The following is a 15,006-nucleotide window of genomic DNA, read 5'->3' as shown; positions in this document are numbered from 1 at the left end:
ATAGACTCAGTAATGTTAGTTCCCGACTTATTGCAAACTGAGACAAGACTTTGATGCATGTAGTTAATTTGGGAAGTGATTCCAAGAAGCTCAAATGGGAGTAAAGAGCGAATGGGAAAGAAGCAAAGCCAATAAAGTGCAGGTTAACAAGGGGATACTGTGGTGGCAGAGGTGCCCCCAGGCTGCTGGCGGCCTTCTGAAGAACCATGTAGAACATCTGCCTAGTTCCCATGTCAATGGGCGTGGTAAAACTATCTACCATAGCTGCAAGCAAATAAGCAGACCTGGAAGGACTGAGGGGATGGGAGATGGGGCAGCATTAGCACCTGTTTTCATGTTCTTTCCCGTTTTTCATCATCAATCATTCCATTAAAAATTTACTAAATGACTGCATATATCCTGTACTAGAAGTCAATGCTAAAATAGTTTATGTCAGTGTTCTCAAGAAACACACGAAAAGGAAAGAAGAGGGAGTTCTTGTTGTGGCTCAAAGAGTTAAGCACCTGATAATGTCTGTGAGAATGCAAGTTCAATCCCTGGCCTAGCTCAGTGGGTTAAAGATCCAGCATTGCTGCAAGCTGTGGTGTAGATCGCAGATGCGGCTTGGATCTGGCTTTGCTGTGACTGTGGCTCAGGCTGGCAGCTGTAGCTCCGATTTGACCCCTAGCATGGGAACATCCATATGCCATGGGTACAGCCCTAAAAAAAAAAAAAAAAAAAAAAAAGGGGGGGGGAAGAATAGTTTGTAGAAGCCTTGGAGAAGAAGTAGGACCTGAGAAAGACTGGAAAATTACTAGGATTTGAGAAGGAATTGTGACAGTGACCAGGAGTAAGGAAGGAATTATAGATTGAGGAAACAGCATAAGTAAGGGTGTCAATGTATGAATTGCTTACAATGTGTCAAGCACTGTGCTAAATGTATTATATTACTTTATCGTTGGAGTCTCACAATAACCCCTATGAAACAGATATTATTCTCACCTCAGATATTACTTGCAGCTCAGAGTTTTGTTTATGTCTCAAGATGATATAAACAGGGTTTGAATTTAGGTGGGTTGTTCTCTAGAGCCCATGCTTTAAACATTAGATTATAGTCTCTATAATGCTGCTGCTAAAGGATTGATCAGGAACGAGCTTGTTAATAGTGGGAAACAGCAAGGCTATCAGCTAAATGAGGATCAGCAGTGTGTTAAACATATGGTAGGAAAGGAGATAACAACACAGGTGATCTTGGAGCCTTTGCCACCTGTAAAGAAGAGCTTTGTACTTGTCAGGAAAAGGAGAGTGTCCAGTTGACAGGGATCTGATGCTTAGGGACAAAGGAGAGGAAGTAAAGATGGAAGTGTCAAGAGAAAAATTCTCCTTTTGATTTGGGAGTTTTGAATTATGGTAGGTTGCTGCATTCACTAAGCTGAAGCTACACCTCTCCACATAGCCTGTGGCACAGAAATTTTGCTGCAAATGACCTGTATTTGAGTTGGAACATCAAGTCTTTGAGCTAAAAGCTGCATAGACCAGTTCAACCAAGTCACCTCAGTCAAGGGCATCTAGTTTTATCTTCCCCACTAAGTCCACATCTCTGGAGGAATATGGCAAGAAAAAAAAAAAAAAAGAGGAGGAAAAGGAAATATGCAGTAGCAGTCATTTTGTCTGTTAGTAAAGTAAGAGGCTTCTTGCATTTTACTCCCATTCTTGGAATTTCTCTATTCATGGAACATCTGGAACTGTGCTATCCATCATGGTAGCCACTAGCAACATATGTTTACTATGCCTGTAAATGCAATTTATTTGAATTGAGACACACTATAACTGCAAAATACACATCAGGGTTTAAAGATGGTATGAAGAACAAAAAGTGTAAATATTTCATTAATACTTTTTATATTGATTATATTCAAAATGATAATATTTGGTTATGGCTAAATTATCATAACTAAATTACCTGTTTCTTTTTACCCCCTTAAATGTAGCTATTAGAAAATTTAACATTACACATGCGACATATTATGCTTCTCTTGAAGAAATCTATTCTAGAATATTTCCCCATAAATGTAAGAGCTTCGCATATATACCATCATAACAAATTTCACCTCTTTCCTTTTATTCCCTTAAATGTAACTATTAGGAAATTTAACATTACACATGTGACTTACATTATGCTTCTCCTGAAGAGATCTGTTCTAGAATATGTCCCCACGAATGTAAGGGCTTCTCATATAAGGTAATTATGTTAAGTGCCACAGCATCATGGGTTTGCATGTCAGTCCTTCTTAACCCCATCACACCCAACACATCCATTTTATAGCAAATATACAACAATGCTCCATTTGTATAACTCTTGAAATAATATTTACAGATACCATAACTCACCCACTGCACACAATTTCTTTAAAAAACATGTTCTAACTATAATATAAATTAAAAATAAGAAAATAATTTAAAATTAAATAGTATGCATATCAATATGCAAATATTCACATATGACTAAACTAGAAGACATAGTGAAATAGGTGCTTGCACCTATAGATAGAATCACTGAATGCAACAGTTATAACTGCAGGGGGATTCAGGTGTATTGTGTAGGAGACTCACATACTATAAGTGGTGTTGTCAATGATATGATTTTATTAAATGAACAAATTTTATTAAATTCCAACCAAAAAGCTATAATCTTCCCTCAAATTCCCTTGGTAGTTATTAAAACCATGCAAAAATAAAAATGTGTAATTTTATAACAGAAGTTCTACATTGAAACATTTAAAAGCACACTGTCACCTATATGAATGGGACATGGGAAAGTTAGGTAGAAAGTGGGGCAATTCTTGGTTGAACAGAACTGTCCCAGATATTGCTAGATATCTATCTTCCCTCGCTCCCACACATCATATCCACCCACCAAAAGACATTGTGACAATCAAAAAGTCAAATCAAATTTTGAAAAAGACCCCCATGCAGTGGTAATGCTTCAGGTGAGAGCCACTGATTTAGGTGTTTATTCACTCTTAAAAATCTCAAAAAATATATATATTTCATGTTTTTTCCCCCAGATTTGTTGAAGGGATAAACTATCATCAAATTCTTTCTTATAATTTAACTACGTGTACTTTAAAAAATTCACTATTTTTTTACTTTCCACATATAAGTGATATACAGTATTTATCTTCCTCTACTGACTTATTTCACTAAGCATAATGCCCTCCAAGCCCATCCAAGCTGTTGCAAATTGCAAAATTTCATTTTTTTTTAATGGCTTAGGGTGTTCTTGTGTGTATGTGTGTACACACACATCTTTTTTAGCCATTCATCTGTTGATGGAACTTAGGTTTCTTCCATGTGTTGGATATTGTAAATAATGCTGCTAGGAACATTGCAGTACATGTATCTCTTCAAATTAGTATTTTTGTTTCTTTTGGCTATATACCTAGGAGTCAAATTGCTGGGTCATATGGTAGTTCTATTTTTTGTTTTTTGAGAAACCACCATACTGTTTTCCACTCTCGTTGCACCAAATTACATTCCCTTCAACAGTGTACAGGGATTCCCTCTCTTTCAGATCATCATCAACATTTGTTATGTGTGTTCTTTTTGATGACAGTCATTCTGACAGGTATGAGGTGATATCTAATTGTAGTTTTAATTTACATTTCTCTCATGATTAATGATGTTGAGCATCTTTTCATATGCCTTTCAGTCATCTGTACGTATTCTTTATAAAAATGTCTATTTTAAAATTTATTGCTTGATGTAAAATATTCCTTAGAAGAGGAGACAAGATGGCAGAGCAGAAGGACATGAGCACAGCTCCTCTCATGAAAACACCAAAATCACACCTAACAGATGAACATCCATTGACAAAAAAGACTGAAACCTACCAAAAAAGATATACAAAGACAAATAAGAAGCCACAACAAGATGGTAGGAGGCACATTTGTGGTATAATCAAATCTCATACTCACTGAGTGGGTGACCCACGAATTGTTAAATAATTATATCAGAGAAAATCTCCCACAGGAGTAAGAGTTCTGAGCTCCACATCAGGTTTCCCAGCCTCAGGACTGACATCAGGAGAAGGAACCCCCAGAACATTTGGCTTTGAAGGCCAGCAAGGCTTGAATGAAGGAGTTCCATAAGGTGAGGAAACAGAGAATCCACTCTTGGAGTGCACACACAAGGTTACACTAGGACCAGGAAAAAAGCAGTGACTCTATGGAAGTATGGGCCCAACCTACATGAAAGTCTTGGAGGATCACCCAGGGAGGTGGAGGTCAGTTGTAGCTCACTGTGGGGGCAAGCACACTGGTGGTAGAGGCCTCAGGGAATGCTTATTGGCATTATCTCTCCCAAGGATGCCATTTTGACACTGAGACGTGGCCCCACCCAAGAGCTGGCAGACTCCAATGCTGGGATACCTCAGGTCAAAAAACAAACAATGTGGGAACACAGCCCCACTTATCAGCAGACAAGCTGCATAAAGTCAATCTGAGCACAAAGCTGCCTCTAAACACACCCCTAGACACAGCCCTGCTCATTTAGAGGGACAAGACCCATCTCTACCAGCAGTGGGCAGGCAGGCACAAGTCCTTCCATCCAGGAAACCTGCATAAATCCCCAGACCAACCTCATCCACAAGGGGGCAGATGCCTTAAGCAAGAGAACTACATCTGCAGCTGAGAATGAGACTGCAAACACAAAAATAAAAGATGAGAAAAGAAAATATGCTCCAGATGAATGAATAAGGTAAAACCCCAGAAGAATAACTAAGTGAAGTGGAGATAGCCAATCTACCTGAAAAATAATTCAGAGTAATAATAATAATAATAATAAAGATGATCCAAGATCTCAGAAAAAGAATGGAGGCACAGACTGAGAATGTACAAGAAATATTTAACAAAGAGGTAACATGAAGAGATAGATGTATTCCAATATTCATTGCAGCACTATATACAATAGTCAAGACATGGAAACAACCTAAACGTCAACAGAGGAGTGGATAAAGAAGATGTGGTACATATACACAATGGAATATTACTCAGCCATTAAAAGGAAAGAAATAATGGCATTTGCAGCAACATGGATGGACTTAGAAATTATCATGCTAAGTGAAATCAGTCAGACAGTGAGACACCAACATCAAATGCTATCACTTACATGTGGAATCTAAAAAAAGAACACAATTAACTTCTTTGCAGAACAGATGCTGACCCACAGACTTTGAAAAACTTGTGGTTTCCAAATGAGACAGGTTGTGGTTAGGGGGATACACTGAGGGTTTGGGATGGAAATGCTATAAAATTTGGTTGTGATGATTGTTGTATAACGATAAATGTAATGAAATTCATTGAGTAATTTTTAAAAAAGTGGAAGGAGATTTAAAAACAAACAGAAAAACAATACAATAACTGAAAATGAAAAATATACTAGAAGGAATAAATAACAGAATAAATGAGGTAGAAGAATGAATAAATGAGTTGGAAGACAGATTGGTGGAAATCACTGTTGCAGAACAGAATAAAGACAAAAGAATGAAAAGAAATGAGGACGGTCTCAGGAACCTTTGGGACAACATTAAATGCACCAACATTCACACTATACGAAACCAAGGAGGAGAAGAAAGAGAGAATGGTCCTAAGAAAATATTTAAAGAGATTATGGTTGAAAACTTGCCTATTATGGGAAAGGAAACACACAAGACCAGGAAGCATAGAGTCCCATACAAGATAAACCCAAAGAGGAACACACTGTGATATATATTAATCAAATCGACCAAAATTAAATACAAAGAGCAACAAGGGAAAAGCAACAAATAATATATAAGGAAATCCTCTTGAAGTTATCAGCTGATTTTTCAGCAGAAACTGCAGGCCAGAAGGCTGTGGCATGATATATTTAAAATGATGAGATGGAAAGAGCCACAACTAAGAATACTCTACCCAGCAAGGCTCTCTTTCAGATTTGATGGAGAAATAAAAAGCTTTATAGACAATCAAGAGCTAAGAGAATTCAGTACCATCAAACCAGCTGTGTAACAAATGCTAAAGGAAATTCTCTAGGTGGAAAAGAAAAGGCCACAACTAGAAACAAGAAAATTAAAAATGGGAAAGCTCACCAGTAAAGGCAAATATATAGGAAAGTTAGGAAATAATCCAAACACAAATAGGATATCAAAACCAGAAGTATTGATAAAGAGTGAGTACAAATGCAGGATATTGGGAATGCATTTGAAACAAATAGACCAGCAACTTAAAATGATATTGTCTATGTATAGACTCCAATATAAAAATCTTGTGATAACAACAAACCAAAAATCTACAATAGAAACACACACACACACACACATAAATCCAAACAGAACACTATAGTCAAGAAATCACGAGAGAAGAGAACAATAGAGGAAGGAAATAAAAAAGACAAAAACTAGTCCAAACCAATTGACAAAATGGTAATAAGAACACACATCAATAATTATCTTAAAGTGTAAATGGATTAAATGCTCCAACCAAAAGCTATAGAATGGCTGAATGGATACAAAAATAAGACCTATATACATACTGTCTACAAGAGATCCACTTCAGATATAGGGACACATACAGACAGGGGGATGAAGAAAGGTATTCCATGCAAATGAAAAATCAAAAGAAGGCTAGAGTAGCAAGTCTCATATCAGACAAAATAGATTTTAAAGTAAAGAAGGTCACAAGAGATAATGAAGGATACTACATAATGATCAAATGATCAACATGAGAGAAGATATAACAATTGTAAATATATATGCACCCTACATAGGCACACCTCAGTATATAAGGCAAATGATAGCAGCCATAAAAGGAGAAATTAACAGTAACACAAAAATACTGGGGGACTTTAACACTCCACTTACATCAATGGACAGATCATGCAGACAGAAAATCAATAGGAAATTAGGCCTTAAAGGACATATTAGACCAGATGGACTTAATTGATATTTATACAACACTCCACCCAAAAGCAGCAGAATACACATTCTTCTCAAGTGCACATGGAATATTCTCCATGAAATATCACATACTGGGCCATAAAGCAAACCTTGGGAAATTTAAGAAAATTGAAATCATACCAAGCATCTTTTTCTGACCACGATGCTCTGAGATTAGAAATCAACTACAAGGAAAAAAACTGTAAAATCACAAACACAGAGACATTAAACATTATGTTACTGAACAACCAATGATAACAGAAGAAATCAAAGAGGAAATAAAAAATTACCTAGAGACAAATGAAAATATGACAATCCGAAACCTATGGGACACAGCAAAAACAGTGCTAAGAAGGAAGTTTATAGCAATGCAATCTTACCTCAGGAAACAAGAAAAATCTCAAACAACCTAACCTTACACCTAAAGAAACTAGAGAAAGAACAATTAAAGCCCAAAGTTAGTAGAAGGAAAGAAATCATAAAGATCAGAGCAAAACCAAATGAAATAGAGACTAAGAAAACAGTAGAAACAATGAAACTAAAAGCTGGTTCTTTGAAAAGATAAACAAAATTGACAATACTTTAGCCAGACTCATCAGGAAAAAAAAAAAAAAAAAAAAAAAAAAACAAGGGCTCAAGTCAATAAAATTAGAAATGAAAAAGGAAAAGTTACAACTGACAACAAAGAAATGCAAAGGATCATAAGAGACTATACAAGGAAATATATTCCAAGAAAATGGAAACCTAGGAGAAATGTACAAATTCTTAGAAAGGTACCATTATCCAAGACTGAACTAGGAAGAAATAGAAAATAGGAACATATTGATCACAAGTGCTAAAATTGAAACTGTGATTTGAAAACTTCCAGCAAACAAATGTTCAGGACTGGATGGCCTCGTATGCAAATTCTATCAAACATTTGGAGTAAAGTTAACACCTATCCTTCTGAAACTCTTTCAAAAGATTGTAGAGGAAGGAACACTCCCAAACTCATTTTCTGAGGTCCCATCACCCTCATACCAAAACCAGACAAAGATACCACAAAAAAGAAAATTATAAGCCAATATCACTGATGAACATAGATGTGAAAATCCTTAACAAAATACAAGCAAACTGAATCCAACAATACATTATACGGATTATACACCATAATCAAGTGGGATTGATCCCAGGGATGCAAAGATTTTTCATTATTCACAAATCAACCAGTGTGATATACTACATTAACAAATTGAAGAATAAAAACAAGTTGATCATCTCAATAGATGCAGAAAAAGTTCAACACCCATATTTGATAAAAACTCTCCAAAAAGTGGGTATAGAGGGAACCTACCTCAACATAATAAAGGCCGTATATGACAAACCCACAGCTAACATCATTCTCAGTGGTGAAAACTGAAAGCTTATCTGTTAAGATCAGGAACAAGACAAGGACTTCCATCTCACCGCTTTTATTCAACATAGTTTTGGAAGTCCCAGCCATGGCAATCAGAGAACAAAAAGAAATAAAAGGAATCCAAATTGGAAAAGAAGTAATACTGTCACTCTTTGCAGGTAACAGGATACTATGCATAGAAAGTCCTAAAAATGTTACCAAAAAATTGTTAGAGCTCATTAATGAATTTGGTAAAAAAAAAAATTAATACACATAAATCTCTTGCATTCCTGTACACTACCAACAAAAGATTAGAAAGAGAAATTATGCAAACTATCCCATTTAGCATAACATCAAAAAGAATAAAACACAGGAATAAATCTAACTAGAGAGGCAAATGACCTGTACTCTGAAAACTCTAAGTTGCTAATGAAAGAAATCAAAGATGACACAAACAGAAAGATAAACCATGCTCTTGGATTGGAAGAATCAATATTGCCGAATGACTATACGTCCAAGACAATCTACAGATTCAATGCAATCCCTATCAAATTACCAATGGCATTTTTCACAGAATTAGAACAAAAACTTTAAAATTTGTATGGAAACACAAAAGACCTCAAATAGCTAAAAGAAATCCTGAGAAAGAAAAATGGAGCTGGAGGAATTGGGCTCCTTGATTTCAGACTATAATACAAAGGTACAAAACAGATTATTGTACTGACACAAAAACAGAAATACAAATTAGTGGAAAAGAACATAAAGTCCAGGATAAACCCATGCACTAATGGTCAATTAACCTACCAAAAAAGGCAAAAATATGGGATAGAGAAAAGACTGTCGCTTCAATAAAAGGTGCTGGGAAAACTGGACAGCTACATGTAAAAGAATGAAGTTAGAACATACTCTAATACCATAGACAAAAAATTAACTCAAAATGGATTAAAGACTTATAGTCTGGACTGGATACTATAAAACTCTTAGAGGAAAACATAGGGAGAACACCCTTTGACATAAATCAGAGCAATATCTTTTTGGATCCATCTCCTAGAGCAATGAAAATAAAAATAAAGAAATGGGACCTAATTAAACTTAAAAGTTTTGGACAGCAAAAGAAATCATAAACAAAACAAAAAAATAACCAACAGAATGAGAGAAAATACTTGCAAATGAACAGAAAGGATTCATCTCCAAAATATACAAGCAGCTCATGCAGCTCAATATCAAAAAGCAAACCCAATTTAAAAAAATGGCCAGAAGGTCTAAATAGACATTTTCCCAAAGATATACAAATGGCCAAAAAACACATGGAAAGATGCTCAACATCACTAATTATTAGAGAAACGAGAATTAAAACTACAAGACTTACCAACATGATGGTCATGTCATCCACTTTCACACCCTGAGTCTGTAGGCAATGGCTCATCCTGGCCATCACCAAAATATCTACAAACAAATGCTGGAGAGGGTGTGGAGAAAAGGGAATTGTTCTACACTGTTATGGGAATGTAAATTGGTACAACCACTATGGAGAACAGTATGGAGGTTCTTTAAAAACTAAAAATAAAGAGCTACTGTATGACCCAGCAATCCCACTCCTGGGCATATATCTAGAAAAAACTATAATTGGAAAAATACATGCACCCCAGTGTTCAGCAACCTAAATTTCCATCAAGAGAGGAATAGGTGTTCCCGTCGTGGTGCGTGGAAACAAATCTGACTGGGAACCATGAGGTTTCGGGTTCAATCCCTGGCCTCGTTCATTGAGTTAAGGATCCAGCGTTGTCGTGAGCTGTGGTGTTGGTCACAGATGCAGCTCGGATCTGGCATTGCTTTGGCTGTGCTGAAGGCTGGAAACTGTAGCTGTGATTTGACCTCCAGCCTAGGAACTTCCATATGCCACCGTGCAGCCAAAAAAAAAAAAAAAAAAAAAAAAAAAAAAACTTTGAAAAAAAAAAAAAGGAGAGGAATAGATAAAGATATGGTACATACAATGAAATATTAGCCATAAAAAAGAATGAAATAATGTTATCTGCAGCAACATGGATGGCTCTAGAGATTATCATACTAAAGGAACTAAGTCAGACAGAGGAAGACAAATATATCACTTACATGTGGATTCTAAAAAATTGATACAAATGAACTAATTTACACAATAGAAACAGACTCACAGACTTCAAAAACAAATTTATAGTTACCAAAGCAGAAAGGTAGTGGGGAGGGGTAAATTAGGAGTTTGGAATTGGTATATACACAAACCTATATATAAAATAGTTAATCAAGAAGGACCTACTGTATAGCAAAGGGAACTCTACCCAATATTCTATAATAATCTTTTGGGAAAGAATCAAAAAAAGAATGCATATGTGTATATAGATAACTGAATCACTTTGCTGTGTACCTGTAAATAATACATTATAAATCAACTGTAATCCAATATAAAATAAATATTAAATGTAAAAAATTAAATAACAGATGAAACCAATAAAAAAATGTGAAACAAAAAAATTTCTTTGGGCTAACCAATTAGACAGTATCTGATATTCACTTACTTTTTTTTTTGTAATTACCTTACTTCTTAAAAAAGTTAACATGAACATTAAAAACCTTAAAATATCAGTCTAGAATATAGTCAAATTCCCATTCATTTATTCACTCATTCATACTGAATTGTCAGTCATCATATTCCTGTTCATTTAAATTATTCATTCATTCATTGGGCCTTACTATGTGATAGCCATATAAAGACCCTCAAGATAGGAGTTCCCATTGTGGCTCACAGGAAACTAAACTGACTAGTGTCTATGTGGCTGTGGGTTCAATCCCTGACCTCACTCAGTGGGTTAAAGACCTGGCGTTGGTGCAGGCTGCAGCATAGGCCGCAGATGTGGCTCAGATCTGGCCTTGCTGTGGCTTAGGTGTAGGCTGGCAGCTGTAGCTCCAATTCGACCCCTAGCTTGGGTACTTTCATATACCACACCTGTGACCCCCCCACACCCAAAAAAAGGGGGGGCTTTCAAGATATAGACACATTCGTATTCAGCGTAATACTATTTTTTAATTAACACTTTCTCCCTAATGAAACCATATATCACCCTGATAGGCCAGTGCAGGAGGCCAATATTTCTGAAGAATGATAATGGATTTGCTTAAGCTTAACCAAGTCATGACATTAATTTTAGCTGCTGTTTGGGTTGTAGTCAACTCTACTGGAACAAATCAAAGCAGCCTCTGTCAGCTTGGACATAGCAATTGATCTAACAAAAGCCTTAGAAAACACCAGGAGCATTGCTTTCACCTGGCAGGGAGAGGACTGCATCCTCACTGTCTTCCCTCAGAGTTATGTGACCTCCTAGTTCTTTGTCACAATTCTGTCTGCACAGGTGTTTAATAATATCTTACTTCACAGGATACCACCCAGATTCCTTACATGGATGGCATTGTGCTGATAAGATCTGGAGAATGTTGGGTAGAGTATAACCTTGATGCCTTATAAAGACAAATGTGTGATAATGGATGGGAGATAAATCTCGTAAAAATACGGAGGTCTTACAGTAAAGACTTGAGGGTCTGGTAATGATAACGCCTCCAAAAAAAAAAAGTTGCTATATCTTGCATTCTCTGTTATTCAAAAACAGGCACGGAATTTTTTTGGGGGGGAGGGGGTACCACACTTGCGGCATGAGGTTCCCAGTCTAGGGGTTGAATTGGGGCTACAGCTGCCGAAGAGGCATGGCATTTAACGGCATTTAATAAAGCGCTTTTCAGATAATCCAGGTTATTGTATCAGCAGGTAGAATATGGCAGAATGAACTCAATGATGCTTAAAATATCTGTCAGAGGGCATGGTACTATACGCCAACTGTGGAAAATGCCCATTAGAGAATCACGGTTAGAGGTTCTTATGACTCTGGAAAAAAATCTATATCCTTTCAGCACATAACTCTTCTTCTTTTGAGAAGTAGCTCCTGAACCTTCAATGATCACCTAACGACATGAGAAGCACATCAGTGAACTGAAATGTTGCCTGATCCAGCAAGCCTAGAACTGGCTGTGCCCAGTAGCACTCCATTATTAAGTAGAAGTGATATATCCATATAATGATTGAGAAGGTCATGAAGGCAAGAGAAAGTTACATAGGAAGATTGCTCACAAATACCCTATGGAAGAGCCAGTTAAAGCACCACTTAGGAACAAATGCCTTTCAAGGTTGGGGTGCTATTTTCTAGAATACAGTAGGATTCTAGCAGAAATGATGTTATACTCACACAAGATAAATGCAGAGAGTTTAATAAAGAAATACTTTCAAAGGTATGGGCAGAGTTCAAGAAAACAAAGAAGAGTTGGTTCAGAACTTAGAGTCTAAGTACATGGGGAGTCATTTTTACCTCTAGGTCTGAAGAGGCAGAGGAGGAAGGGGTTCCTCACATCCAGAAGGAGAAACCAAATGGAAAGAGCTGACTGACTGGACTTGGGGCCTTAGTTAGAGAGGTGCCGCTAACCTGTGGCAACCTGCCAGCAAGAGAGTCAGAGGAATAAATTCCACAAAAATCATTCTCCTACCCTCTAATCTACTATGGATACCTCCCACAGACCAAACCAAATTGGAGGCAGAGAACAAGAGAACCTGCTGATGTCATCATAAATGCCAGCTTCTCAGGGGTCAGAGCAGGGTGAGGAGGAGGTAGAGAGGAGGTCCAGATGGGAAATGAAAAATACCTAGTCCTTACTCCAACCAGCCTACTCACAGGGGGATCTTTAGACATATGCAGCGAGACACCTAGGACTTCATTAAAAACAACCCCATTGTGGCTCAGCAGAAATGAATCTGACTAGCATGCATTAGGTTGCAGGTTCCATCCTTGGCCTCACTCAGTGGTTTAAGGATCCAGCATTGCCGTGAGCTGTGGTGTCAGTCATAGACAGGGCTTGGATCCTGCATTTCTGTGGCTGTGGTGTAGGCCTGCAGCTATAGCTCTGATTCGACCCCTACTCTGGGAACTTTCATGTGTGTGGGTGTGGCCCTGAAAAAAAAAAAAAAAAAAAACCACCAAAACTACCAGAGATATAATGTCATCGGATTCTTTTGTCAGAATTCATTGCCACAGAAGACAACAAAAGAAAAGAGCAGAAAGACACACATTCTAAAAATCATTGTGTAAAATGGAAAGGTTAAGAGTAGAAAGTAAAAAGATGAAACAGCATATTTTTAAAGCAGATTTGTAAATAACAGCAATAGTAATAATAACAATAATATATAAAGTTGAAAGAAAATGGAAAAATACTGCTGGATAACCAAGAAATAAAAGTAGGCTTTTCAAAACATTCCTGTTGTTTTTCTGCATTAGCAAGTCTGACTACGTTTATTACATGAATATACTTCTTTTCTAGTTAATCTAAGCAGATGTTAGTCTACCACTATTTACAACCTGTTTAAGGTTTTTGATTCACATTGAAGTGGTTGGAAATAATGAAGACAAATTTATTCATTTTTTCTCTATTCATTCTGCAAATGTTTGTTGAGTGCCTATCATGTGTCAGCACCATGCTAGACTCTGGATATATAAAGGTCCTTGCTTTCCCAGAGCCTTCAGACCACTGGGAGAAATAGATCTTAGTGAATTAATTACATAAGTATGAGATTTCACTTCTGACAAGCACTACAAAGGAGCAATGTATGGTACAAAGAAAAGGATTTACAGAGGCAAATAATCAAATGAGGGAGGCAAATAATCAAATGAGGTGATGTCTCTGAGGAGTAATGCAGGAACTGCAACCTGAAAAATGAATAGAAGTGCAAAGAGGCTTCCAGCATATGGACACCTGGACAAAGGCCTTTTGAGAAGGGGCATGATGGGGATGGAAAGGAAAGCAGTGTGTTGCACACATGGGCTAGAGCATGGTCCCAGAAATGGATAAAAGGTATTAGGTTATTTAATATTAATGAACTACAAGGAAATTATTTTAGCATAACATGATTGTCAGTGCCATGTGTGCAATGCATAGCAGAGGCTCTGTTCAAGTGAGCCCTTCTCTTCCTATTCAATTTTTCCTTGAAAAACTCAAGGTCACCACATATTCAGTATCACTCATCTTGTGTTTACTTAATTGTGGTTCTATAATTGGCAACAATTGTTGTATATGAAAGAAGAGCTCTCATTGTTCCTAAAAATTGATGCAATTTTTTATTAGCTGAAAATGCTACATGTAATCTTCATTATTAATATCTAGTAGTATATACACTTTTAGGAAATATCTGTGAAATCCTTTGAGGTCTTCCTGGCCAAAATAGCTCAAAGAATGGGACACCATCTGACATAATTCTACTTAAATGTACAACCACTTACAAAGAAAAAATGACATCTGTATTAATATGTGTGGATTGTCATAAAGAATACACTCTTCTCTTTAGAGGCTAATTTTGCAAAGCGCTGAATGTAAGCAATGACACTGTAGCAAAGTGAATGCATACTCAGTCTCATAGAGCAAGACTTAAGCTATTAGATTATTCACAATTTTTTCTTGCAAGAAAAAATACCTGCTTTCCACCTACTCCCCTAGTGCCATTCTCTGACACTCTCTGTTTTAAGCCCAAATTTATGTGGATGGAATTAGAGGAAGGAGTGCAAGGAAAGAGAAAGAAAGCACTAGGAGAGTATCATGGGGTTCTGGTGTGCCC

At 36.8% G+C, this 15,006-nt stretch overlaps 1 protein-coding gene across 7 annotated transcripts in view; it reads right to left on the bottom strand.

Annotated features, from left to right (window-relative positions):
* SLC44A5 (solute carrier family 44 member 5) overlaps positions 1-15,006 on the bottom strand; it is a 414,235-nt gene that overhangs the window by 82,305 nt on the left and 316,924 nt on the right. The gene's annotated exons all lie outside the window — the stretch shown is intronic.

The sequence above is a fragment of the Sus scrofa genome, chromosome 6, assembly GCF_000003025.6.
Source record: "Sus scrofa isolate TJ Tabasco breed Duroc chromosome 6, Sscrofa11.1, whole genome shotgun sequence".
Lineage (NCBI taxonomy): Eukaryota > Metazoa > Chordata > Mammalia > Artiodactyla > Suidae > Sus > Sus scrofa.
The sequence above is the reverse complement of the archived record's forward strand: the minus strand, read 5'-3'. Positions and strand labels throughout refer to the sequence as shown.